At 39.2% G+C, this 26958-nt stretch overlaps 1 protein-coding gene across 1 annotated transcript in view; it reads right to left on the reverse strand.

Annotated features, from left to right (window-relative positions):
* CWC22 (CWC22 spliceosome associated protein) overlaps window positions 1–26958 on the reverse strand; it is a 304789-nt gene that overhangs the window by 72962 nt on the left and 204869 nt on the right. The window contains exons 5-6 of the mRNA XM_090144114.1: window positions 18287–18349; window positions 1632–1789 (exon numbers count right to left, since the gene is read on the reverse strand). The gene's annotated coding sequence lies outside the window, so the exon portion shown is untranslated. The remainder of the gene's footprint in view (window positions 1–1631; window positions 1790–18286; window positions 18350–26958) is intronic.

Raw genomic sequence — 26958 nt, forward strand, 5'->3', positions numbered from 1 at the left:
AGAAATGTTGTTAAAGAAATATTTTTAAAACAAAACAGCCGATAAATAACAAAGTTAATTTTAATGCTATCTTAGACTGAGACCTTGAATTGGAAGACAAGCTTTTAGATAGCATAGTGGAGCAAAGAAAACTTATGAGTTCCTGATATATACCTTAAGCTACTATGTTTCTAAATAATACTCAAGCTACATCTCAAAGGTAGAATATTCTTATTTTCTAGTTATTCTTTGTATGCAGGAGGATTAGCTGAAGGTAAGCAGCATTAAGTTACACACTACATTTTCAGATGTTAAAACAAACAGCTTGGTAAACAATTCCACAGCACATTTTTTGATTCTCTGTATTTGTTTTCTTCTTCCCCATATGGTTCAGAAGTTCTATTAATCTTAATGTTTGCTCATTTTATATTTCTTCAGAAAAAAACAAAAAAACAAAAACCCAAACAACAAATTGTCAAATAAGTGTAATCCTTTTAAAAACATTTAAATCTCAAATGTGAATAATGTGATGGTTGTAACCACTGGTGATAGCTGAGATGAAACATCTGAAAATTAAATAGTATGAACTTTGATCAAATTTCTCAAATGCTGTGCATCACAAAGCAACAAAATCTGTCATAATTTAGACAACAGCACTGAAGGGAATGGAAAGATGGCTCTAATTTTACCCTACATGTCTAGGTTTAAATTCTTAGCATGGTCCTTTTGGTCATTACAAGACCAGGGGCAGCAATAAGGTTCCCAGGCACTGACTAGCTAGAACTAGCCTCCAGATACATGCAACAGCACAGTTATTTGTCAGTTCTGTATCTAACTCAACAGAATAGTGGGGGACTTAAATCTTTTATTTAAGCTATGGTTTTTGGTGCCTTGAAGAACTAAATTCTATTTTCCTAAATTTGTAAGCAATGTAACTGGTGAACAAAATAACTTGAACAGTCAGATAATGCAAACCAAACCATAAAGAACAAACAGCAACTACTTGTTCCAGCTACGCTGTTTCCTTTTAGCTTACAACCTCTTTGCTTTACAATTGTCTTTTTACATCCATGTTTTCTCCATCACAGTTACTTAATTCCTAAAATGCACTATGCTACACAACAGTATTAATTTCCTGAACAGCTCTTCTCTGTGAATGAGGCAGATGTGCTTCAGTCCCATACTGGCTGTCCACTTCAATTATTCTGGAGCCAGCTGAATTCTCACTGCAATCACAAGTGCTCTGCTAGCTGAATTGGTGATAGCAGGCTTGGTCTTTGAAACAACTCAAATCTTACATTCTCATCCCTTTCCTTCGAATCCTTGGTGGGTTTTTGTTGTTGTTGTTTATTTTTTTTCTCCTCTCTGCTCTTTTCTTATCTTTCACCACTTCCCTTAGTTAGAAGAATTAGCGTTTGGCTCTGCATCGAGGCCAGGTGGAGCACTTTCTAATCCCACTCTGATTTCTCTGTGGTGCCAAACCACCACTGGGATGGCTGCATGGCAAAAGAAACTGGGGCACCAATCCCAATTAGGAAAATTTTTTATAAACTACAAATCCGACAGCTATTCTTGTAAATGCAGGAATTACTTGGAGATAGTACAACACAGTATATCTTTTCTCCCCAGAGACAGATCTTGCAAAGCCTTACCTTGAGGGAGGGCTGAGGCTGTCCGTGGCCCTGCAGACACACAGATGGGAGGTTCTGGTGAGGCTGCCTGATGCAGTCACAGGGAGGAGAGAGCTGTGCTTCAGCATCCCTGTCCCTGTCTGCTCCAGCTGAGCCGCAGCGACAGAGCACTGAGCTGTCTGTCAACAGAAAGAGGGATTTTTTTTCTGTTGCGTAAGGAAGCAGTCAGACCTGGCTGTTCTCACAACTTGTTTCCAGCACAGCTCACTGCAAAGCAGGAGCTAGTGCATCTTTCTTATCAATTTTTCAATCACCTTTCATAGGTACTGCCAACTCCATTCAAGCTGTCTTGTCTGAGTTTGTTACAGTGGGCTGTAATTCTGTGATAGGGCCCAGGCCACTTTATGTAGCCAATTTCAATATTTGATATGTAAATCTCTTAGCTGATGATATCTATTTCATGCCGCCTTGTAGCAACAGAAGATGCTACTATTCTAATACATAATGACACCAGTACAAAGGATCTTTTAGTCCTTAATGATACAGAATAGTTGGAAGCTGCAACAGTGCTGCTTGAATGACTCTTTCTATAAAAGCTGTATTTTAATAGAGATTTATTTCAATTTACATCACCACTTACCAATTTCTTTGGCCTTTACATTGAATTCTATTTAATGTCAAAGAGGAGTAATCACATGTGAAATGAATGGAAAATATACCCCTTAAAACTTAATATGTACATGAGAGGTTCTTATTAACTATAGCTTTACTTAACTTCTGTACTAGAACATTAAATATGATATTCAGAATAAGGAGTGTGTGAGTTTCCTCCCACAGAAGCAAATGGGGCACTGTTGCTCCTATAGCCTTGCTGAGCCCAGAAATGATGCTGGAGGCTGTGTAGGAAATGATGCACAGAGTTCTCAAATAACATTAAGAACACCCTCAAAGCATCTCTAATTAAACCCACACATGAGACTGAGCTTCCCAGCAGAGTTTAGTTGCCATGAACGCCTACAGCACATGGTCTAAACCAACAGAGCACTACAGCTAGGTAATTAACTGGTTAATCAGAAACTGAAGTAAAGATTTCATTGTGAAAAAAAAGCCCAAAAATATTAAAGGAGAAAAAAATCTGCAAAAGAATGCTCATCTATACCAGGAAGAAACAAACCCCAAGCCTGCAAAAGCCCTTGCCTGGTGCGTTCTCTTATCTATCAAACCAGGAGTTTGACCTTCAGACAAAATCTGTGCACTCCTGAAGGGTACTTCTAGTACCAAATAGTGACTGGTCACGTTACATAGCCAAATGACAGCATTCCAGCTCTCCTTGCAATATGGATGTCCCTCCACCCCTGCCCCTTTCTGAGGAATTGCTGCTTTGTTGGAACACCAGCAATCAGCATCCTGCTGTTTGTTTCCCTTCAGCAGCACAGAGCATATCTGATCACCCACATGTCATTTTGGAGGGAAGTAGGCTGGGAGTTGTCAAAATACAATTTAGAGCTCTGAGCTAGAGGTTCTAGTCTACAGGCAAAGAGTAGAGAAACAGCAAAAGCATGCAACAATTAGTCTTCTCCCCATCCCATACCAAGCAAGGCTACTTTTAAAATATAAATTATTTTCAGTGAATATTTTAGACTGACTTAGCTGAAAGGGGTTGCTTTTGGCAGTCTGGAAGGATGTCTGGGGCAATGGAGCTCAAATAATTGTTTTCAGGGACAGAGCAGGAATCAACCATCTTCTTTTTACAGGCTGAGGGGGAGCTATGTTCCCTCCCTTTAATAGCAGAAATTCATGGTCAGATGAAGCAGGAGCCTTGGCTTCTCTATTCTCCACAAGCCGTGGCATTTGAAATTGCATTTTTCTTTTATCCAGAAGGAAGATGGGTGTATTCAAGGACTTGAAATACTAGATTCCTTTGTATCCTGGTACATCTTGTCAAAAAAGATGCAAAGAGAGGAGTCTAGTAGAAGAGATGCATCATTTGACATAAGAATGCATATTTAGTATCTAAGAATTAAACACAGAAACCAATAGCGTAACAAGAGAGAAACGCCTTCTATAAAAGCCACTCCTTCAAGACTGCGGATGAAAAAAGCCTCTGAGGACCAAAGCTTACTTAACCATGCAGTGAGTTCAAAGGGCCTGGTGTTCTCCTGGCTGGATATGAGCATCATCCACTAAAATCAATGCTGTTACATGCATCTTGCAGAGCAAGAGTCAGTCTGTTTGTATGTGATTTGAGAACACTTGCAAAAAACATTAACAATATACGAGAGCTCTCATTTATCCTTCTAATGGCTAGGCTGTCTGCCAAGAGAACAGCATGTTAAGCAGACACATCAATAATTCCCATCATCTATCCATCAAAAAAAAAAAAAGATTCCATTTACCTTAAAATGTACAATATGTAGATTTTACTGTTCTGAAAAGGGTAACACTTGTAGGTCTCTGAACTATCATAATATAACAGGATCGGTTCCCCTTAGTATTTCTCAGATACAGCCACTGCCTCAAGGAATTTATATTAATTCAGGGAATTTCATTTCTTCTTTGATAGCAGAGGGTTATTTAGCCATAAACTGGCTAACCTCTTTGGCTATAACTGATCAAATGAAGTATGCCCATACATAATGTTCAACCAGAAAATTTAACTAAAGAAATAAAATTTGAACATCCAGTAAAAGCTGTTGAAGAAGTGGCAGCTATGATCTCAGAAGCAAAGCTATTTCCAGCACTAGATGCAAGATGAGCATTTTTAGGTTGTAAAATTGGGCAAGTTGAATTCCAAGCTAGTGATTTCAATATATTATTCAGAGTGAATTTAAACAGATTACTGTTGAACATAGTATTTGAATGCCATTTATTCTTTTATCACTAAGTATTTCACAAAATCACACAATCGTAGGGATTGGAAGTGACCTCTGAACTTCACCTAGTCCATCTGGTTCTCTACAGTAGGTTAAATAGGAAAATGTCCAGGCAGGTTCTGAATATCTCCAGAGAAGGAGACACCACAACCTCTCGGGGCAGCCTGTTCTCCAGTGCTCCATCACCCTCAAAGTAAACAAGTTTTTCCTCGTGTTTGGATGAAACTTCCCATGTTCCAGTTTGTGACCATTGGCCCCTGTTCTGTCACTAGGCACCACTGAATAAAACCTGGCCCCATTCTCTTGACTCCAGCCTGTTAGATATTTATAAGCATTCATAAGATCTCCCCATCTGTCTTCTTTTCCCCAGGCTGAACAGTTTCGGGTGTTCCTTGTGCAAGAGATGCTCCAGGCCCTCAATCATCTTTGTGACCCTCCACTGGATTCCTTCTACGAGATCCCTATCTTTTTTCAACTGAGGAGCCCAGAATTGGACAGAGTACTCCAGATGAGGCCTCACCGGGGCAGAATAGAGGAGGAGGATCACTGCCCTTGACCTGCTGCACACATTCTTTTTAATGCACCTCACGATACCATTGGCTTTCTGATCCACCAGGGCACACTGCTGCTTCATGGCCAACCTGCTGGCCTCATGGCCAACTAGAACTACGAAGTTCTTCACTGCAGGTCTCTCTTCCAGCAGGTTAACCCCTAATCTACACTGATGCGTGTGGTGCAGGACTCTGCACTTGCCCTTACTGAAACTAATAAGGTTGTTCTCTGCTCAACTCTCCAATCTGTCCAGGACTTGCTGGATGGTAGCACAGCCTTCTGTGTGTGAAGAGTGTCAGACACTCTTCTCAGCTTTGTATCATCAGCAAACTTGCCAAGGATGAACTCTACCCTTTCATTCAGGTCATTGTTGAAGATGTTTGAGCAAGACTGGAAAAGATCTTGCATAGGTATCTCAACCCTGAGAAACAGGGTGCTGATATTCTGTATAACGTTTTAACTCATTTTGTTTAACAGATGGTTACGTGGTTTTCAGATGACCCTACAAAGGGTTTTTTCTCTCTCTGAATAAGCACGAAAAGTCTTGCCCACTGCTCAAAAAACATTTTGTTCAATACAGAAAAAAAAAACATTCGAGTTTGCAGTGCTGAGGTTTTCCTAGCAATAGAGTTTAAAGAGTTGAAAAAGAAAATATTAGAAAATATTCTCCTTCATCCCTGTAATTACTTTGCCCTCTTAAAAAAAAAAAAAGAAAAGAAAAAAAAATCACTGAAACTTCTCATCACTTTTACATCTAAACATTGACTTAGATCATCTGGAAAATGTCAGTGTGTGAACATAAATTTATTTCCCCTTCTGAGAATGAAGATCTGTCTGGACATGCATTAGTGTGAAGAAAGACAGAGTTTCTTTCTACATAACCCATCTGACTCAGTTATCAAATCTGACCCAGATTCACATATTGCCAGGTCAAATCCCAGTCTTGTGAGGGAAAAAAGTCTGATCTATATTTGTAGGTAGCCTGCTTTACATCTCCAATGACCACTTTTGTTGGCAGTGATGATTTGCCACAATGCTGATGTTTTAAAGGAAGGACATTGCCCATTTGGGTGTACATGGATGGTTTTGGATGCAGTAGTAACTTGTGGACAAGTCACACATGCAGCAGCTCCAATCCTGCCAGGAGCTGGGGTCCTCGAGTAGCAGATCTACTCCACATATTGAACATACATTGCACTATGTGCACTCATCACATGAATTCTATCCCTTTGAGAAACAAAATTTGAAGATTCCTGGTAGTTTGTTGTAAGTGAAAATGGTTGAAAAAAGTTATACCTGAAATACCCCTGCAGGAATAGAAATTAGGGAAAAGAGAAGGTGGGAAGAGAAGGCAGAAGATTAGAATTTAAACAGGTAGGGATGGACAGGACAAAACAGTTGGAGGTGTCAGCACCAGGGAATTGCAATTCCCATCTGTTCCTTCTTTTGCAGTGGCATTGAGTAATTAGGAATTGTCCCTCAGGCTAACTATATACTCAGGCCTCCTGGCCAAGTCTCAGAACAACCCCAAATCCCTACACAGAACTTGAGTAACAAAGGCTACAACCACTCAATGAATAAAAACAAAAGAGAAGAGACAGAGCAAGTCATATTTACAGTAAGGAGAATTTCTGAAAGCATCTGCTATCCCACCCACTGTGAGGTACTGGTTGTTTAATGTCCCAGAGGAAGTAATGCAGTTACTAGAGCCAGCAAACGTATTTTCTCTGGGATATTTTAAATTCATTAAATGCTACTAAAGAAATATTTGTCCTTGGAAGGTTTAAAAGCAAGTCTTTTCATAAAATGTTCTGTAAGGCTCACTGAGGTAACGAATGATGTGAAAGAACTGAATTAGATTCCAAGCACTGCAGTATGATTGAAATTTCATGTTACCGATAGGCTAAAATAAAATCCACTACCTTGCTTTGAAACAATTTAAGCTAAAAAAATGATTTTCTGATTTTATCAATGCTGCTGGAGATTTATTTGAAGCATACAATAGAGATCAATTCCTAAAATCACATGCTCTTTGGATTGCTTAAATGTTTACTATTTACAAAATAAAATAGGATTTTCCAATAAACTTCTTTCTCTCCTTCTTGACTCTACGCTGGCAAATTTCATCACAGGGCAAACACAGATTTTCTTTTTAAGCAATGGTGAAAGCTTCACTTGCTGGCCTTGTCAGAAGGTTTTGCTATCATCTACAAATCTTGCAAGACTGGTTGTGCTAGAGCAGGTAACAGCTGTCAGTTGGGAAGATAAGGGCTTGAGCAATTGATATGGGAAAGGCTAGCTTTTCTAGGGAGGCAGAGAAGGATTTTCTCCTTTCTTGCTCTTGGCAAAGGACTAAGCTGAACCTTGTTTTTCTGGGCTAATCAAGATGTGGAGGTAAGAAAAAGCATTGTCTATAAGAATCACCAGTCAATACACAATACTTCTCTTGGTTTCAGAGCAGACAGCAACTGAAAACATCTCCTGTCTTATGCTGCCACATAGGAAACCCACGCTTGGGCACGCTGACGCACAAAGACATTTTACTGCATCCATTGTGCAATACAGACCTCAAGTAAAGAACAGTGGTTCCTTCTGGAGGACACATCATATTTTTGTGCCAGAGTGAACATTCAATTTACTGCAGATGGATCATAGCGGTGTTCTGATGCCATCTCTAAGCTGGGCATAGTGCCAGGCTGCAAGTTCATTCCAGCAATGTACTGAGATAACTTTGCTCTTCTTAGTTTCATGTCTCCTTGGAGATAGTCCAGGTAGGTTTTCCCCATTTTCTAACAGCTTTTGGCTTACTCCTTGCAGACTCTGAGGTTCATTTCCAGATTTCCCACTCTCCTGACAATGCTCCTCTTTGATTCACCCTGAACCTTGTGAAAAAGCACAAGGAATCCAGGCCCCTCTTCAAGACATCTTCAAGTCTGATGTACAGATGGTGAGCATCCAACAGCACCCATACTTCACTTAATTTTTTCCAACCTGCTCAGATGCTCTCTAAGTAGGAAGACCAGTGTAACATTGTGCTCCCTTCCTTTGCTTCCCATCAGCACTGGTGCAGGGAGGAGTCTGCTGATCCACTGGGTGTCACATGCAGCTCCTCACAGGAAGATCTGGGGCAGAACCCCAGCACAGAAGATATCAAAGAAAAGTCTAGGTAACATCTCCCACACATGTAATACTGCCTCCAAAGGTGCAGGTCTTCACACCTCCCTGGCTGCAGACTGGGGCATGCTGTTCTACACAGATGGGCCAAAAGTCATGCCCATTCAAATGACTATTTCTGATGCGTTTAGTTGCTGGCTAATAGTTCTAAATATTTGTTTGCTGTTGGTATTTATCCAGGTTTGTGAATTACTCAGAAAATAGTCAATTAGCAAGGAATTAATTGTGTTTTTAATCGCCACACTTCTGTGATGAAATATAGTATAAGCACAGCTCAGATGAATACAAAAGCAGAAGATTATGCATGCAGAGTTGGAAGCCTTCCTGAACAGCTTTTTGTTTTGCAAGTCCTGACTAATGCTAACTGACGTGTGGAATCAAACTCTGTAACCCAAGTAAGATTACAAAGCAGGTACGGTTTATTCAGGGCTGCGCAGACACTGGGTGCAAGGGGGATAGATACACCTAACTTGCACACCGTCTGGAAAAATCGTGCTGCAAACATAGGCTAAACTAATACGTAATCAATAGTTTTCCCGGAATTCGGATACATATTCATTACACCCCCGAGAGTTTATTAGCATGCAGTCCCTCCCCTCTTGCGCATGTGTAGTGGGATGAAGATTTGTCGTCTTCCTCGCAAAGGCTTCTGACCTTTTTCGCTGTAAACTTCTGACTTTTCAGGGGGGCATCCCCCCAGACTCATTTCTTCTTGACCTAATCACCTCCCTGCCAAATGTCCTCGGGCTGTTCTCAAACCCTTATCTTCATGGCCTTCATCCCCCTCACTATCCCAGTCACAGTGTCTGCCATCCCTTATTTTCTAACAAGCTCTACATTCTTGCTTCTATAAACTATCTCTAACTATTCCCCTTTACCCTCCTTATTCTCAGTCACTATGAAGCCTTCTTGCCTTTTTACTTTCACTTATGGGGCTCTTCTCACCTCTCACTAACAAAATAAAATGACAGACAATTATAGGGACAAGAAAACTGCATTTTTAAATTCATGCATAGGGCTGGACTGAAACTCAGGATGTACACCAGCTATAGTCATCTGCCCAGATCCTCAGCACCAATCTCAGCATCTTCAATCCAAAATGTGCCTTCCCCCACTGCTCCCTGTCAGACAGATCTTTGGAGGCCTTCATCCAGCTTATAGGAAGTTCTTGGCATGAGGATGAAGGATGAGCTGAGTTCTCCTGAAGACAGTGCTCAGAACTGTCAGAACACTGGAAATTAGGCAGAGATCAGCTTGCTGTGGGACAAGGCTATCCCACCTCCTCAGTGTGCCAGAAGCTCTATTTCTCAGCTTTGAGGCAGAAGATACCTCTTTCATGTTCTATGCACATATGAAAGGAAGACGATTGAAGAGATGGATACCTTTTGCTGAAGGGCTATGAAGAAGCTCATGCTGCTTTCAGTAAGCTTTGGTCTCTCTTAGACACTGCAGTGAGCAAAGTGCTTTTAAAATAACAATAGTCAGTACTTTGCTGCTGGAAGAAGCTCAATACAGGTGGAGCAGAAGTGCTCTGGCAGCTCCTGTCTCATCCACTCGTTTAAGGCCGAGCTCTGCAACACAAGTCTGGCCAGCAAAGCTCTCAGTATCTGATCTTTCATTTTGTGGGGGCAACATTATTTGTGTTACACCTAATGCTGACCATTAGATACCTATATCTAGATGGTAGACACTGCTAATAAATGCAAGCACAATTCCACAACAGAGCAATATAAAATAATATGCCTATGACAGGAAATCACATACGGGGTTTGAAGAAGTGGTCCATTTGCCCCAAGCACAGATTTAAGGCTGTCAGACTGGTTAAGTATAATGAAGGTAGCTCCATGCTCTTATGTCAGAAGTCAGTGATTCATTGTCACCCACTGCAAGATAAACTGAGAGCTCAGAACTAACATCTTGACAGGTAAAATGTCTTTGATTTTTCCTTTAATTCAGTAAGCTCACATCATTACCGGGTTCCCTGTATTAATAATGAATGCACGCTGAAGATGTTGTCAGCTGCAGGGTTGAGTTCTAGCCTGATAGCAGCACATCTGGGAAAGCAGGACTCTCCTTGCAGTGTGCCAGAGCCAGGAAATGCACCAACTCTCTAACACAGTGTGGAAGTAAAACGGTGGTAATATGATCATTAATTAGATTTATAAACTCCTTTATTATTTGCAGCGTTAGTTGTTCAGTCAAAGAAATCCATTCAAAGGGAAGTGATTTGGATCAAACAGATTTGTACCTACATATGACAGCACAATTTGGCCCTTTTCTTCTTAGTGTAAATTTGAACTGCAAAGCCTGTGAATTGATTTGCTAAGAGGAAAGCTTAAGAGCTATATTTGAAGACTGTTGAAAGCATAAGCTGGCCTTTTGTATAAAAAGGAACACATTTGAATCTACATTTAACAAATCACTGGATATTAATTTTATTGAATTCAGTCTCTTGGCCACAGTAACATTTATTCAATCCTCATCTTTTATCTCAGTTGCAGAGCAATTCTATATTTACTGTACAGTATTTCATCTGAAGGATCATTAACTCCATTAATAGCAACAACGTAGAGGTTTTCTAATTTATGATTCCTCCACTGGTCATTATTTTCTCAGTGCCACAAGTGATTATGAATCTGAGTGATGCCTAACCACTGCAGCCTCCATTGACTTCAGCAAGAGTTGCAGCTGGTCGGCAAATTATGGCCTTTTGCACAGTGTTTGTGTCAGAGTGGCAAAGCTCTGAGGTGAGGGCTGGGCACGTGGCAGTGATTTTGAATTTAGGAGAATATTGTCTTGGAAATCTCAGGAAAGAATTTAACCTCTCTTCCACATCTTAATAAATTCCTTCATTGATCCCCCTACCTCCTAAACAAAGACTGCAAATTGCTCTGGTTGTGAGTAATAGAACATACAAGTAAATTTTTGCTACACAGAATTCCCTAAACACTAATACTAAATACACCCATAACGTAGCCAATATCAGCAGACCAAGCTGTGACAGTCAGACATACTAATAACATTCTTGAGTATAGTTGGCTTACTTGGTAAACCTCCATCTTGATTTTAACATTTTCACTGTTATTGTGTTTTAAAAGTATTCAGTGGCATTTAGCCTTTTTCTTAACACCTTCAGTCATATAAACTGACATATGGATTTTTCTCAAATAACCCAATGATCTCATTCAATTGCTGACAGGCTGTGCTGCACTTGTCTTGTTCTGGGTATCACTGCCCATTCAATCAAACCTTTAAGACTCCTAGAAGAAATAAGGTTACCAACCTTCTTTGAAAGACTTCAAACCTACCACCAGCATCACTTGAGCAGTACAGTGTACAGGTGTTTCCAATTAAAAACAGATTTGATGGTGGAAGTTTGGTGGAGACAATTCAATATACATATATTTAAAAAAAAAAAAAAATTAAAAAGATTTAAAACTCAGTGTACAGCAATATTCAAAGAGAAAAATGACAAAAAAATAAGATGCTTTGCTACTGCATAAATCATAATTAGAAGGAATATAGACACTAATCTGTATCAGGTCAATAATACCCTTATCTAGAAGAAATATTAATGATGGAAACATAAACACCAAGGATGCAACATATCTCCCTTAGAACATGAAGAATACCAGTAAGAACTAGGCAAGATATCTTGGATTGATCTAACTACTATAGCTGGATCCATAGAAAGGAAACAGTTTATCTGACCCAATTGATGCTCTCATCCACACCCTTAAGATAGATACGTGCTGTTCATTTACCACTACAAAATGCTAAACCAATAATCACTGCAGTACTACATCCTCCTCCCAAAACAGCTGTGACAGATTTGCTACAAGCAATGAGACACCACAAGTCTCTGTACACATCTGCATCCCAGCAGTTGCCTGGGAGCTGCACTCAGCACAGCAGTCCCTCAGCAGCCCTAGTACCCCATCCATGAAGAAATGGTAGAGCACAGCTATTTGACTATCACTCTGATATGGCTTTATAGCATAAAGCCATAACTGCCTATGTGCAAGTGAAAAAAATTCCTGTGCATATGCACTCAGACACTCAAGGATGGTAACAAAGACATGAATATTTAACAACAACAACAACAAAAAATCACTGTACAGTAATCCATCTTTTTTTTTTTTCCCCAAGATACATCCAACTTGTTTTTCTTAATAAACATCATGGAAGTTTTTCATTAATATATTATGAAATTCTGTATTTACAATAAGTTACACTGAACACATAAAAACATCGAACACCTTCCAGAGTATTTCTTAGGCTCCTATTGCTCATGATACTAATTTTGATAACCACATCAACTAATAAGGAGATAGTTACTGACTCTAAGCATAACTTCCAAAGACATTTTTTGAATGCCCTTCTAAAAATAAGAAGTATTTGGATACAGAGAAGGAATGACTGTAAACCATAGTATGAAAACTGGTATGGTGTTATGACTAAATGACACAATAAACAACTGCAAAAACACAAATTGGCAGTTCATAACCAGAAGTGAGCACCAACTGCATTTATTTAAAGACCTGTCAAATGCAACGATCTGCAAAATACAAAGAACGTCCGGTCTGATGGAAAGAACAGCTAACATTTTTTACCCATTCTTCCCTAACAGAGAGGAGAGCATGACATCTTAATAGCGTAATCAAAACCCAGATTGCCAGTGGTGACAGCATATGCCACAGAATCTGAATGGATTTGATGGAAAGGAGCATTTGTTTTGAATTTGTGTACTGTATCCTTCTGTAGCGCAGGATTTTTGTTTCCTAACAATAGCTCATTCAGCATCTCTTTAATAAAGCAGCAAAGGGTGGGATGGAAGCCTGTGAATATAGGAAAACCATGCTCAGAGTTGAGCATAAGTACCACTTTTATGTTGCATCTTCAGAGTTTCACTGCCATGGGATACACAAGTGATCATTTGTGAGTAGAATTTGGATCTAGTCTCTCCAGACAAAGAATCATCACTAAACATTGAATCAGTCTGACTCATTTGTTTCACTTTTAATGTTTGCTCTCACTACGAGTAAAGAAGTTTCCTGCACTGCATTTTCAGATTTGTATTTTCAGAGGTTTTTGCAGAGATGTTTCTTTATTATTTTGTGGTCATATTTCCTCTTATATTTCCTCTTAGTCATTTTCTCTACCTTTTTTTCGTTTTTTTTACTTTCTTTTTTTTTCCCCCCTACCTTTAATAAAATACAGAGTTGCTACACCTGAGACCATTTCTTCTCCGTATTGGAACATTCACACGTGGTGTATTTGGAAGGAAAGCTTCAATGGTTTGCCCTTTAGCCTTATGTGCTTATGTCTCATAGTGAGGAGAAGTTTGGACTCACAAGGAACGTGTGATGGGGTTCTCAACATGAACTGCTTAGGCAAGCAATTACAGAACCACTGAAGTTCAAATGCCACACAGGGCAGTGTCATAATCAGAAATATAAATGAACCATGATATTTGTAAGGAGCTAATTAATGGCCTAATAGATCCCTCTAGCAATGAATTAATTCCATTCAAACTCTGGAAAAGAAGGAGAAGCAGTTTTTTCCTGCACATGAACAAAATGCTTTCAAAGATACATTGTGAATCTGGCCAGTGCTCAAATTCAGAGATTCATCTGGGAAACAAACAAACAACAAAAAAATAGAAATGAAAATAAAAATTACAACAACAACCTACCACCACCCAAACCAAACTAACAGAACTGCAAATAGCCTATAAGTAACTTTGAAGCCTATAATTAACTTTGAGGGAACGATATGCTAGTGAAAGCAGTCCTTCAGTCCTCCACCTCTTGCTTCCTAGGTCCTGCATGTTATCCTTGGCCACGCAGCCACCCCTACATGCTTTGCAGCCTGCTGCATCAGAACCCTTTTAAATTTGCCTGGTGCAGAAGCATCTCCCATAAGCTAATTGCAAAAAGGTCAAGGTATGTGAGATCTCCATTCTAGCAAGCCCACTTCTCCTGTAAAGATCTGCTTGGATGGCAGGAGCACTGATGGGGTTCAGCATACTGCTCTGCGACAGCCAGCAGCCAGAGCCATGGCATGCAATGCTACTGCAGTGTGAAAGTAATCAATGCCTGCAATTCCATTATTTATAGGAAGTCATTTAACTATGGTGTACTAAAAGGAAGAACCAGAAACTAGTAAATTCTCTTAAAAGAGACAGGCTGTCCCATATCAGAAAAGAAGGGCAAGACAACCTAGCAATTCTTCCTTTCTTTTCAGTTCTAGATTTCTAGATTCTGTAACAATGTGAAAACACCTTTTTTTTTTTTTTTCTTTTCCTGGTTTGCATCCCTTGGTAGATGAGATTCCTGCATCACATTGATCCCTCTGCAGAGAAACTTGGAAGGATTGCAGAAGTTTTAGGACCAGCAGCCTCTCTCCTTAGCTGTGTTTGCTCAGAAGAAGCTACCTCAACTATTTCTTCCAGTATTACCAGCAGGTCAGTCTGACTGGCTTTTTCACACTGGCAAATTTATACAACAGAATTCTTTCTCCAGCTTAAAAATAAAACCTGTGTACTTTAGTCATAAGTGGTTTATTCATTATCTTCATTGAACAATAACTGTATGTAGCAATTTCACATTGGCATGTTGCATATAAAAGTATCACCATTATACCAGAGGAAAATAAATAGTTAAAACTATCTCTTTTTTTTATTGTTTAAGAAGGAAAATCTCTTAAAAAATTTTAAGGAGACCTTTATCAAAAGAAGGCAAGCCAGGAAAAAGGCCTGATGTGTCTGGGGTTGGGTGTGATTTTCACATTACTGCATGTGAAACTAAGGGTGACAACTGATACTTCTACAAAACTAAATTTCTGATTGCACAAACTGATCAGACAAAGATAACTTGTCATTTCTTGTATTATTGGTACTGGAGTCCAATTTAAAGCCTTTGGGAGGGAGGGTTAGTGAGGGAGGGAAAACATATCAGCCCAGTAATGTTATTTAGGGCTTCAGTTCTTCACTAGGGATGTGCATGTCTTAAGCTCTTGACCTAAAGTACCTTAAAATGAGGATGCACAGTGGGCATAAGTGCTAGGTGGTAATGAGCTCCATTATTATTCACTTCCAGATCTCTTCTCCACATCTTACTCAGACATTGTAAATCTGTTTTTTTCCCCCCTTGAAGTCACCATAGTGCTCAGAGCTCATCAGGTGGCCTCACTTTCACCTAGACCTGAAGATATGCTGCTTTCCTAACCAAGACCCTTGCCTTTCTTTGTCAAAGGCGTTTGTGTTTTTTTTTCCTCAAAAAACTCAAAAGCAGAGAGAAGGACTCTAACTCAGCTGGCATGCACGGTGCTGTACAGGTGCAATGAATAAACAAAGAGAAGCATTTTATCAGCCTAAAATACTCCCTAGGATTAGGCTTAGTAAAATAATAATAGTTGTAGTGATGTCTGAAGCTTACTACCGAAAACCTACAATTTTAAACAGCTGTGCTCCCAAATTATGACAGATGCCAGCCTGTATACCTCTGCATTTATTGCACTGATTCTGTGCTTCACTTTGTCTGTAATGTGGATCAAATTGGCCCTGTGGGTAATTCCCCTGACTTAACCATCCCTTCTTTCCTCTGAGCAGCAGTGCATAGAAGCAGGGCTGACTACCTTGTCTGTGACTCCCCGTGTGCAGAGATCTGATTAAAATTAGTTGCAGAGCTATTCAGGTATCCAAATCAGATCGGTTATAATTAGAACAAAATTGTCGCAGCAACAATGCAATGTGAAAATGTCTTTTCCTTTAGAGAAGAAGCAACTGCAGAAGAACCACTCTTTGTGTATTTGTGCATTGTGTATGGCTAATAAATCTGATTAACTTTCCAGGTCATTCTGTAAGTGCAGAATGGTTTGAATTTACAGAGAAAAACAAGGTTGGGAATTTCCTTGCTTTGACGTGTCCCACTTGCAGAAAGTACTTTTAAGCACAACTGTGTGCAGAATATGACATTTTGAGCACAGTAACACGTTGTAACATTATTGTTTTCATTGTTTAAATAATACATTTCAGCACTCCTGAAACCTTGATGATGTATTGCCATGACCCAAAACAGGTTACTCTGAATCAGCTGGAATTTAACAAGCATTTTTTCACAGTGAAGCACCACTTGCAAGGAGCTGTAATTTGTAAGAACATCTTTCTCCAGTTCCATTCTCTTTAACAAGCCAAGGACTCCTGTCAGAGTGCGCTTCCCACTGAATTTATGGCTAGCAATTGATTACAGCTTGCTAGCTGAATAAAATCAGTCAGAAATACTGTTATTTGTTACAACCTTGGATGCACTGTTATAATAATTTTTTTAAAGAAATATTTAAATAGTTTGATTTCAAAAATATGTGTTAGGCCACTAAGCAATACCTTTCAAATAGCTTACCAAGTAAATTACCATTCTAAAACTGCATTTGTTTAAAAATTTCTCTGCAATGAATACAATGAAGTCATCTTTTATCCCATGACAAACTCAGACACATATGGATGAACAACTGCATAATACTCCTGCAGAAGGAAATCTCAACCTGCATTGTGCAGAGATACAGTTCTCCATAGACTTGGCTTTGGTGGGTTGAATGGGTGCCCTAGTTACAGCAATGGTTGTACAAAAATAGACCTTAATATCATGAGTCACTTTTAGCATAGATTTGCTTGAGAAAATTTGACTTATATTATGTGCATATTTCTATGGACTTTGTTTCCAGTATCTGTGACAACTTTACATATCCAAAGAGAAATACAAATGGAAAAATTAGTGCATCAGCACCATCTTACAGGGGACAATCCCACTTCAACCCGTCCTGATCAAGGATTTGTATTCTTGTTTTCCTCATCGTTTCTTCTGAGGTATCTGAGGATAGATATGGGCATCCTGAAACTGAGACACCTGAAATTGCAGCTACGTACAAACTGAATGAGTATGACAGCTGGCCATGAGCAGGAGGTCTTCTCACTGCTTAGTAAACAAAATTCCTACAATTGTAGAAGAGCCAACAAGGGTCAGCTCTCCCTTGTCTGTGATTAACTAGAAGTTTTATCTCCCAGGAATTCCCCACAGCAATGAATAGCCAGGATGATGGACGCAAAAAATAAATGAGGGAAGCACTAAAATCACAGCTTTGGTTTCAGTGGTACATCACTAACACCTGCCCTGCCTGGTGGTGACACAGCTGGGGCAGGCCTGTGGCAGCAAATGCTCCCATCCCAGCATGGGCATTGACCTCAGGGTATCCAGCAAGACCTGCCTCTGTGGCCAGCCTCTAGCTGAAGGAGCTCAGCTGCCTGCTCCATGAGCTCCTGCAAACCTTCCCGTGGTGCTGCTCATAGCAGCACTGCAGTCAGCGCCAGGAAAGCTCAAGTCTTAATTCCAGACCTGGCACTCACTTGCCATGTCTAATTATATGTTGCATTAAGTATTCATGAAGAAAAAAATCCATATGTGATTGACTGTAATAAAAGGGATTTAGCAGTCTGTGTGCAATTCAAGATACACTGCAAATACACAGAACATGCACTGCAGCTCTGTTTCTCTGGTCAAGATGATGTATCTGGTCACCCCTCTGCTTACCTTGGCTGAGAGCTGGGATGAAATCTGAGTTTTAAGATGCTACAGCCTGCCTGTGTGCTGGGTTTTAGAAACCCATTATGCTGCACATAGGTTTCCCAGGCAACACTTGCAATACAGCCTTCAAGATCTGCTACTTATTTGTGTTGACAAACCACATACAATCTGCCATTACTATGGCTGTTGACTCTAGCACTTCAGGGTTTTCAAACTTTTATAGGAGCAAAGGTTATGTTTCATTAAATACTGACAGAAACTGAGGCAGCTGCTGATAGAGCTGATAGTACATGACTATTGCACAAGCTGCCATGCCACACTGCCTCTTCCATCTCACCCATTTGGAAGACAGCAAACACCAAGAAAACAGCAGTTTCTTAGCAAAACAAAACTAAATTAAACATTTTCTTAAAAGCAGTGCTGAAGGACTCAGGACAGGAAAATTAATGGAAGATGCATTTTAAGTTACCAAAAATATTGAAAGACAGCTGCTTACCTTAATTGTCAACTTAACTCCTTCCCCTGACAGGTATTCAATTCTTTTCCTCTCCTTTAGGAGCTGCAGAAGTACAGAGAGCACATTACTCTTTGCTCATGTGCAACCATGATCATTTTTCTAGAAAGCTGCCCATGCCTGAAGCATAGGTTAGCTATTTGGGAACTAGCTGGGATGACATGCAGCAGCCACCCGCCTAGCAGGATGAGCTGCATCATGCTGGTGCCAGTCGGATCTCATCCCAGCTATGGACCTAACCTTCTGCTCAGCAATCTCCTATTTTAAAGCTTCATACAGCCACACAAATGAGATTTTGTCCCTGAACTGTTTTCCTGCTCTGGCTTCCAGTCAGTCACTTCTTTGAGAAATTCCATAAGAGGATATTGGCTTTTGCTGTTTTGACAACAGCTTTGTTCTACTTTCCATAGTTTTCAAGAGCTTTAAATTTTTGAAAGAAGGATTGTGAATGAATCTACTCTTTTTCTTATCTGAAAGATTTATCAGAAGCTTACTTTAAAATAACTTATGTAATTTGTGACATACACTTAATTTCATATTTTCTTTAAGTATCTGTTTCTTAATATTTTCTAATAACTCAACAAATATATATATGCTCTAGTTATCATCTGTATTCACTACCCTCAACCTGCGTGGATATAACCACCAAAAATTGAACAAGATAATTGAGCCTTCTCCCAGAAAACCACACAAAAGTATGGATATAGCTAAAAAAGAATGATTTTGTATTAGCACATTTTCCTCTGAGAGGTTTTACAGCTTGATTTGCTATATTCTTTCAAGCAGTCATCAACATTTTTGTTCATTCATTGTTCCCCAGGTATACTCACTTTATGAAATTCAAAATACAGTATAAGTATGTAGATTTTTACAAGGCATAAATCCCCCTCTTTTCTCCTCTAAACTGCCAATTCTAGCTGCTGAATAAAATTATGATTATTTCTGTCATACTCAATATATTAGCACTGGCTGATCAAAGACAAACTTTGTAAGACAAGTGTCAGTGTAAACAAGTACATTTTAAAGAAGTTTAGACTTTGAACTGAAAGAATGATAACCAGAACTGCAAACTCATCATGATGCTCTGACCATATTTTGAAAGGAGACAATGAGAGAAAAACCTACAGTTCAAAAAGCCGCTTCCCTGAGCTTGATATCGAAACCCTGCAGACTTTCATAAAAGGTGCAGAAATACCGCAAATAGAGAAGTCACAAAGAGAAGAAACAACCAACAAACTGCAAAATGATGTATAGAGAATACAGACATGGGAAGCAATTGCAGTCTTTCAATGACGGAGCAAAAAAGAGACAGCAGAAAACGTAACTGAACAACTCCACTTATTGTTTTCAGACAGATTTATTTCCATCCAGATTCCTTAGACCATCCTAAAATTACTTCTCAAAGTCTGCAAGCTCTAGAGATACCACAGAAGAGACTGGAAAGCACATTTGGCTCATAAAGAAACCAAAGAATCTCTTTGAGGAGTTCTATAATAAGTGACTCACACGAACAAATTGGCCAGGCTACATGCTAAATGTGTACCTTGGAACAGCTCGTTTATTGGGAAAAATTTGTCTTGAATTTATCCAGATGTCTTTCAACAAAATATACCAAAATATCACTCCTGGCTTCCAGCAAGTGTCAAATGTGGCATACCTTGTTAATCTGGCACCACTTTTTTTTATTTTGAGATCTGCAGTCATTCACGAATAACAAACTACAAAATCCTGACAGGTTATCCTAAGTCAAAAGACTTTTGATTTCATTTCTGAAATGACAATGCAGGAAAATTATTTCAGTATACTCAAGTATCAGAGAGAACTGAGTTTGTGAGGCTCTGACTACATTCTGAGATATAAACAGAAGATAAAGTAGCAATACAAATCGCTGTTTAAATGTGCCTTTATAGCTCTCTGCTAAACACAATAAAGAACTCCCAGCAGATAGTATTTTTATTTGCGTGTGGGTGTACCGCAGTTCTGCACTGCATTCTCTAAGCATCACTTAGCAATATTTATCCTGTCTTTTTATTCTTGCATAACACACAGATTTTACTTTCAGACACAATGTCAACTTTGGAATACCAATACCATAATATCCTTTTTATAAAACCTATAAAACGTGCACTGCAAAAATCAAATATAACAAATGAAAGTCCTGCTACAGAGTTTGAGATTTTTTGCTGAACACTGTATGGTAACTTCTGTCAGGTTTTCATCCTCATCACATCAAATGGATGTAAAATTTACTGTAACTATAGCTCCAGAGAACTATGAAACATTTTAATATGCTGTCATATATCCAGGTTCAACTTTGTTCTCATCAAGCTCATATCTGTAGGCCACCATAATCCAGGTCAACTTCTGGGTCTGACCAAAGAGAGCAGTGTGAGACAGGCAAACACGCACCGAGCTGCAGCACCTCCCCCTCACTGCACCCACCGTGTTGCTGCCTGTAAGTAAAGACAGCTTCAAAGGAGAAATCAGCAATGCACAGTGCAGCTGCTGAAAGGGTTTGATCAGGAAACCTCTGAGAGCAGCTCAGCAGCACTATTGCCTCCTTGAGTATGTACTTCTTATCACATAAACCACCAAGACTAATCCCTCTGTGCAACGGACATTTGCACATCTTCTGTTCAGAATCATAAGAGTTTCTTGGACAAAGTCCACCATTTAGATGTTGGCTAGTGCACATGCTTAATTTCAAAGGGGTTTCTAATCCACTGATGTTTAAAAGATTTATTGGTTTAATTATTAGTTTATTTTCTGGTTTATTACTATCCTTTGATGTTACTGGTTATTACAAAACTTCTCTAAAGGCACTTAATTACTCATGCCGTTCAGAGATCTACCAAAGTCTGATTTAAGTCAGCTAATATGGTCCTTTATGAAAAGGAGACCGCGGATCTTTTTTCAGTCAGTAAGTAAAAGGGAATATTTGAAAAACGGTTTTCATAATGGTGAAGTGAGTAAGAAGTTTATATTGGGACTGCCTGAGGGAACACAAAGCCAAGTAATGGGGAGAAATGGATTTTCCAAGTGCAGCTATCTGATTGCTCCGGAGCAATACTTGGGTAAAATCACAGCACACCTTGTCAGTGAAGCAGCCCCTTCTGTGCAGACTCAGCTGTGCTGTGCTGGAAGTATAGCACTTCAAGAAATTCTTTGAAATGATCTCTGTGTTTTCACTGCAAGGCAGAAGGGGAAGGTATCCAACCTCCATGCTCCACAGAGAACTGCTGCTGCAGTGTGTGGAGTTACGTCAGAAGAAAGGCGGCAGGTAACAGGAAGATTTCTCAGATGCTAAAAAACTGGAAAAGGTACTGTTTGTGCCAGAAAAAATTGAAGATCTTATCATGCATCCAGTTGTACTAGTTCCTCACACTGAATGGTTCTCAATAAGTTAACATGCTTTTTTCCATTACTGTGAGAAAATCAGTAATCTACAATGGACTTGCACTGCAAATAAGATTCCATTTCATCAGGTGAGAATATTTGGGAGCGGTTAATATTCATTGGCCTCTAAACAGAGAGCAACTATAAGCATGCCCAGATTTAAAATATGTGTCCAAAATCTGCTTATTAATTATGGAAACAATACTCCATCTCAGTGGAAGAACTGATAAAAAAAAACTCTTTAACACACTAATAAATGCAGACTGACACTGGAAAGTTGAGAGCCAAGTGTCAAACTCCCAGATGAAAGAGGTCACATTTTAGGAAACTGATCAAATGCAAAAGATTGAGATCAGCAGGACTTAAAGGCTTTCAGCAGCTCTCTGAAACAGGCTTTGTATTTAGGAACTGAATTGCAAACTTAGTATCAGTGCAGACGTTAAAAACAAAGAGCATTACAATGATCAGTTCATCAAATTCCAATTCCAAGTCTATTCCAAAGGATGCGTACCTTAACATATCCTCTGCAAATACAGCCTTCAGCTTTTGGCAGCAGAATAGCATAGTGGAGTCCAACTCTGAGAAAATGAAATCCCTCATATCCCTTAACACAGACCAAAAGAAAGGTGGTGCAGCTGGATGCTACCAGATTATCAGAGGTGGTGCTGATAAATTGTTAACACCTGTTAACACCTCTTGCAACGCTGTCTCACCATCTGAAGATATTCTCACTGGTGTTTCTTTAATACAGCCTCACTGGCAACACACAGAGCAACTCTCTTAGGTCCAGACACACTCATAACTTCATAAAATTAAAAAAAAAAGAAAAAAAATCACTTTCAACTTTTTCAATTAAGAACCAGCCAAACTAATCGATGACGTACCTATCTCAGTGTGCTGTGTACGGATATGCCACATAAAAGCAGTGTGTTCATATAGGGAAGATACAGTTGTCTACTATAGATCTGAATTCATTCAAGTGCTGAGAATCCTATGGTCATCATAACACCAGGTCAGCATTTAACCTGTGGTAATACTAGTGAGAGCAACCACTAATCTAGCGCTCAAAATTATATGCTGAAGAAATACTTAGCTCGTTTAGACTGATTTTCTCAAAATTGCTCATTTCATACTAGACAATATCACCTCTGACATAATATCTGCACAACAGGCTTTGATCCAAAACTACCTTTATTAATATACTTAATGCCAGTGTGGTGATGGGAGGTAACAGCATTCAGCACCTCTTTTTGGAGGCTATTGGAATGAAACTCCAGTCTCTGATCCCATTTCAGCTGACGTGCAGAGAGCAGCTTCAGAGCTATCAGCTTGTCAGACGTCAAATTCTGAATGTCAGTCAATCCATACAGACTTAATTCAGAAAAGACCTAGATATTGCTTCTTGCATCCAAACACTGTTTAAAGCCATTATATATGCTTGCTATTCCCTTTGATGGAAATCAAATTGCTCCCACTCTCACACAGAGTCTGAAGGTCATATTTTGCCCTTGGAAAAGCAAGCAATCTGTTTTTAAAAAGTTCTTCAGTGCATTTCATGGGAGATAGCTGGTTTTGTTCCTTTTAAATTACATTTTGTAGTAAGAAACAGTCGGTACTTGGTTTGTCAAAATTTTGACTGTTACAATACTATCTGTTTCTCTAAGGGACTTTCCATTTGGTAGGTCAGTGCAATGTGCTGATAGACAAATTTTCTAAGATAGCCAAAAGCTATTGATGCACACCATCAGACCTGGAATTGCTGTAGCACTTTCCAGGTATGCAGTAAGTCACTTAATTAAGGATGCATTCTCAGCTGGGCCATGCTTGTTGTCCGACCCTGGAGAAGAGCAGGAATCTCCTCTACCCTTGGCCATCCTGGTCTCTCCCAGATACTTGCACCACGGAAGAGAGAAAACAGATTCTTGCTGAAGGGTCAGCTAGCGACATCCTCAGTTAACACAGCAGCAGCCCCGCTGATATCAAAGAAAAGTCTTTACTCACAGTTTACTGAAGGGCAAAGTGACAGAAACAGAAAATACCTGAAAGGGAGACAATGAAACAACCTCATAAAACATTTCTGCTCTCAGGCTGCAAACATGCAGATTTATACACTATCTTCTGTATGACAGGAAAGTCATCTATCTGTCTTTCCCCATTAGAGCTGTGACTGTGATATATGGCGGCACTCTCAAATTTCAGCAGAAACACCTCTATACATCAGTTTCCTTGCTTTCATGTAAATGATAGCTCATTTTAGGTCCTACAGGTCTTGCAAGTCAGGAATATCACATATACATACACTGTATGTATAGTATCTACTTTCTTGATACAAGCATACTAACATCCTGCCCATATTTCATCCCTCTGTTTTTGATCTCTGAATCAGTGCACACATTTTGTCTGAACCACTTGGCCAAAATGAATGCCTTGAACATATTTTAGCTGATCTGTGCTTATAAAGAATGGGCACTAAAACTCTTCTCTACAAAAGTCCATTTCACTTCAAGTCAGCAGCTGGTACCTTCACCTTGTTTGTCCCATGGAGTTCTGGACAAGAGCTTGTTGTTTGATGTGACAAGTCACACAAGCAGACACACCAGGTAAGATCAAAACCATGGGAGTTTCTAACTGCGGGTTGTACTCCTTCAGAGTTAGCTTTAGACCTCTTTCTGGCAGAGGAGTTGCATTTCATGTTCTATTTTTGGGACGCCGATGAGAAAAACTGGAGAAATCTCATGTAATGCATTACTAATATTCTGCCATAAATACATAGCTGGGTTTGAGCATCTGCAAGAAATGGTTTAGCCTCTAAGATAGGTAAACATTTTAAGGATGAGAATAAGCCCAGAAATATCTTCAGCAAATTAATAGCTATTGCCTAATTGAATATCAGTTAAGGTGAATTTGCTTATAGTAATGCCCTATCTGAATCAACAAACATCATCAACAGCAATGTTCAAAATGTGTTCCATTTTACCAGACCCAATGCATTCTTCCAGCTTAGCTGGAGACTGTGATTTACTCTGATTACAATGGATTAACATAAACATAGGTTTAGACCTACATCATCCAAGAATAATTTCATTAAAGACATATCTCTTGTTCTGCCATGGAAATGAAAGCTGTTATCAATTGCTTGTAAGAATTATGTAACAGATTACAGTGGGGATCTACTTAACACCTTAGTGTTTGGGGGCTTCTCATGCTCTTCTCTCCTCTCTACAGGACAGTAAGACCTCTCTTACTAAATGGACTGCTAAAGGATTTTGATAGCTATGAACAACAACTACTTTAATTCATTTAGAATTAAGCATGAAGCTGTGCTAAAGATTATTTGTGTTAATATTGATGATAACATCTGTAGAAAAGGCATGTATTTGGTCTACAGGCACAAATGGCTACATTTATTTGTGAAAGCTGTGGAGTGCAATTAAATAAAGATGTGGTTATTTTAACTTGCAAAATGAAAAAAAAAAAAGTCCAAGAGTCTACATCAGAGAAATCAACATGCATGGAGTCAAACTCAGATGATGAGGTGAGGGCACACAAAAAGCTCCAAAGCCAAGCAGTCATACTTTCCAGTACTGTAGAAGCAGAGACGCAGATGTATGAAGAAACCAAATTGCATTGGCTGTGCTTATTATCTTCTGCTTAAATTACCCAAGCATCAAACACCGCTGCAAAGATCCCATTTATGGGTTCAGTGCCCGCTTTCAAACTCAACCTGGTACAGATTGTGTTACACTGGTCAAAAGAGGGATGAAAGAAGAACAAAAAACTTTCTATTCCAGGGATACTCGAGCTGCTGACCACACATGTGTTTGAAAGAAGCAGGTGTTTGACTGCATAGTCTCAGATTTTCTCTTATTCCATGTGCACTAGCAATTTTCTCTCCACAGGTGGTTAACAGTGCTTCTGAACAGAATGCCTCATTTCTTCTAATATTATACCCAGGGAAAATTGCTTAGAAAATAAATCGGTGTACGTTTAATGCTGAAACATAATAGCATAGACTGAAAAATTACAGTTACAGTTAACTGCCTGAACTTCAGAAGAACAATGCAATGAACAAGCATAGCTGCTGGGGACAGAGAGTGTACTGGAGAGTGATGTGATAACAGTCAGTGGACAACAAGTGCCAATTGAAGGAAAAAAGAAAACGATCAGGTCTTGATGCATGGTGGAAATAATCAGAAACATGAATGATTAAAGTTAACCTTTGAGAAAACCACTGTCAGGTGTGAAAGAAGTAATGCCTTTGGAGGCTGACTGAGGATACTCTCAAATACCAGATAAAAACAAATATGGTATAAGTATACTGATTAGACTTTGGCCAGGGGATGGATTACAAGGATAAGTGTAGCTTGTGATGGAAAACAGTAACAAAAAATCTTTGCTTTTAAACCATAAGGAAATCCAAACCACTCCAAGGATAAGAAACGAACTGAATCTACTGACATCAAACATTGAGCTCAGTGTGAGATATAGATCTTTAGTGAACGCTGAGGTTTGGTATAGAGATACATGGGGAAAAAAAAGAAAAAAAAAAAAAAAGATGAAATGCATTAAAATGAAGGAAGATGAGCAGATCGGACCACACAAAAAATCTCACTAGGACCAGAAGAACTACAGAACCATACAGCTTTTGCAACATTTCTAACAGGCATCACAGTAAACATTTCATTTTCTCATAATCTCTTCCAAACTAATTACAGTAGATTATGATGCACATGTTTATCTTAGAGAGCAATACAGAATATCAAACTCAGTTCTTATGTCATACTCCAGATCTGTAAGTATTCAGAAAAATGACAGAAGTCTTCTCGGTGAGTTAGAACAGAATAGCTCAGTTAGAAGATGTGTACAAAAATCAAGCCCAATCACCCAATCACTTTAGGGTTAAGCAAAAGGTAAAGCATTGTTCAAATAGCTCTAGAACAATGACAGGCACAGGGCATGAACCATCTCACTAGGAAGCCTATTCCAGTGTTTGTTCATTAGTTTCATGGTGTACATGAAGTACAAATATTGAGTATGAATAAGTTGAAATCCTGGGAAAAGACAAGAAGGAGAAAACTGTTTATAATAAAAAGGAAGCCCTACAGATACTAAGAAAAATTAATATGACTGATGACACAAGAGTGAGCTAAAAAAATTATCCTACTTTCCCCTCCCCTGAGATGGCAAGCTGGGTCAGGTAGTCTTCTAGACGGTAAAGGAACTTAAGGCCTTTTAGAAACAGCCACAAGAACCCTTTC

Source organism: Phasianus colchicus, chromosome 7 (genome assembly GCF_987193195.1).
Source record: "Phasianus colchicus chromosome 7, bPhaCol1.hap1.1, whole genome shotgun sequence".
NCBI lineage: Eukaryota > Metazoa > Chordata > Aves > Galliformes > Phasianidae > Phasianus > Phasianus colchicus.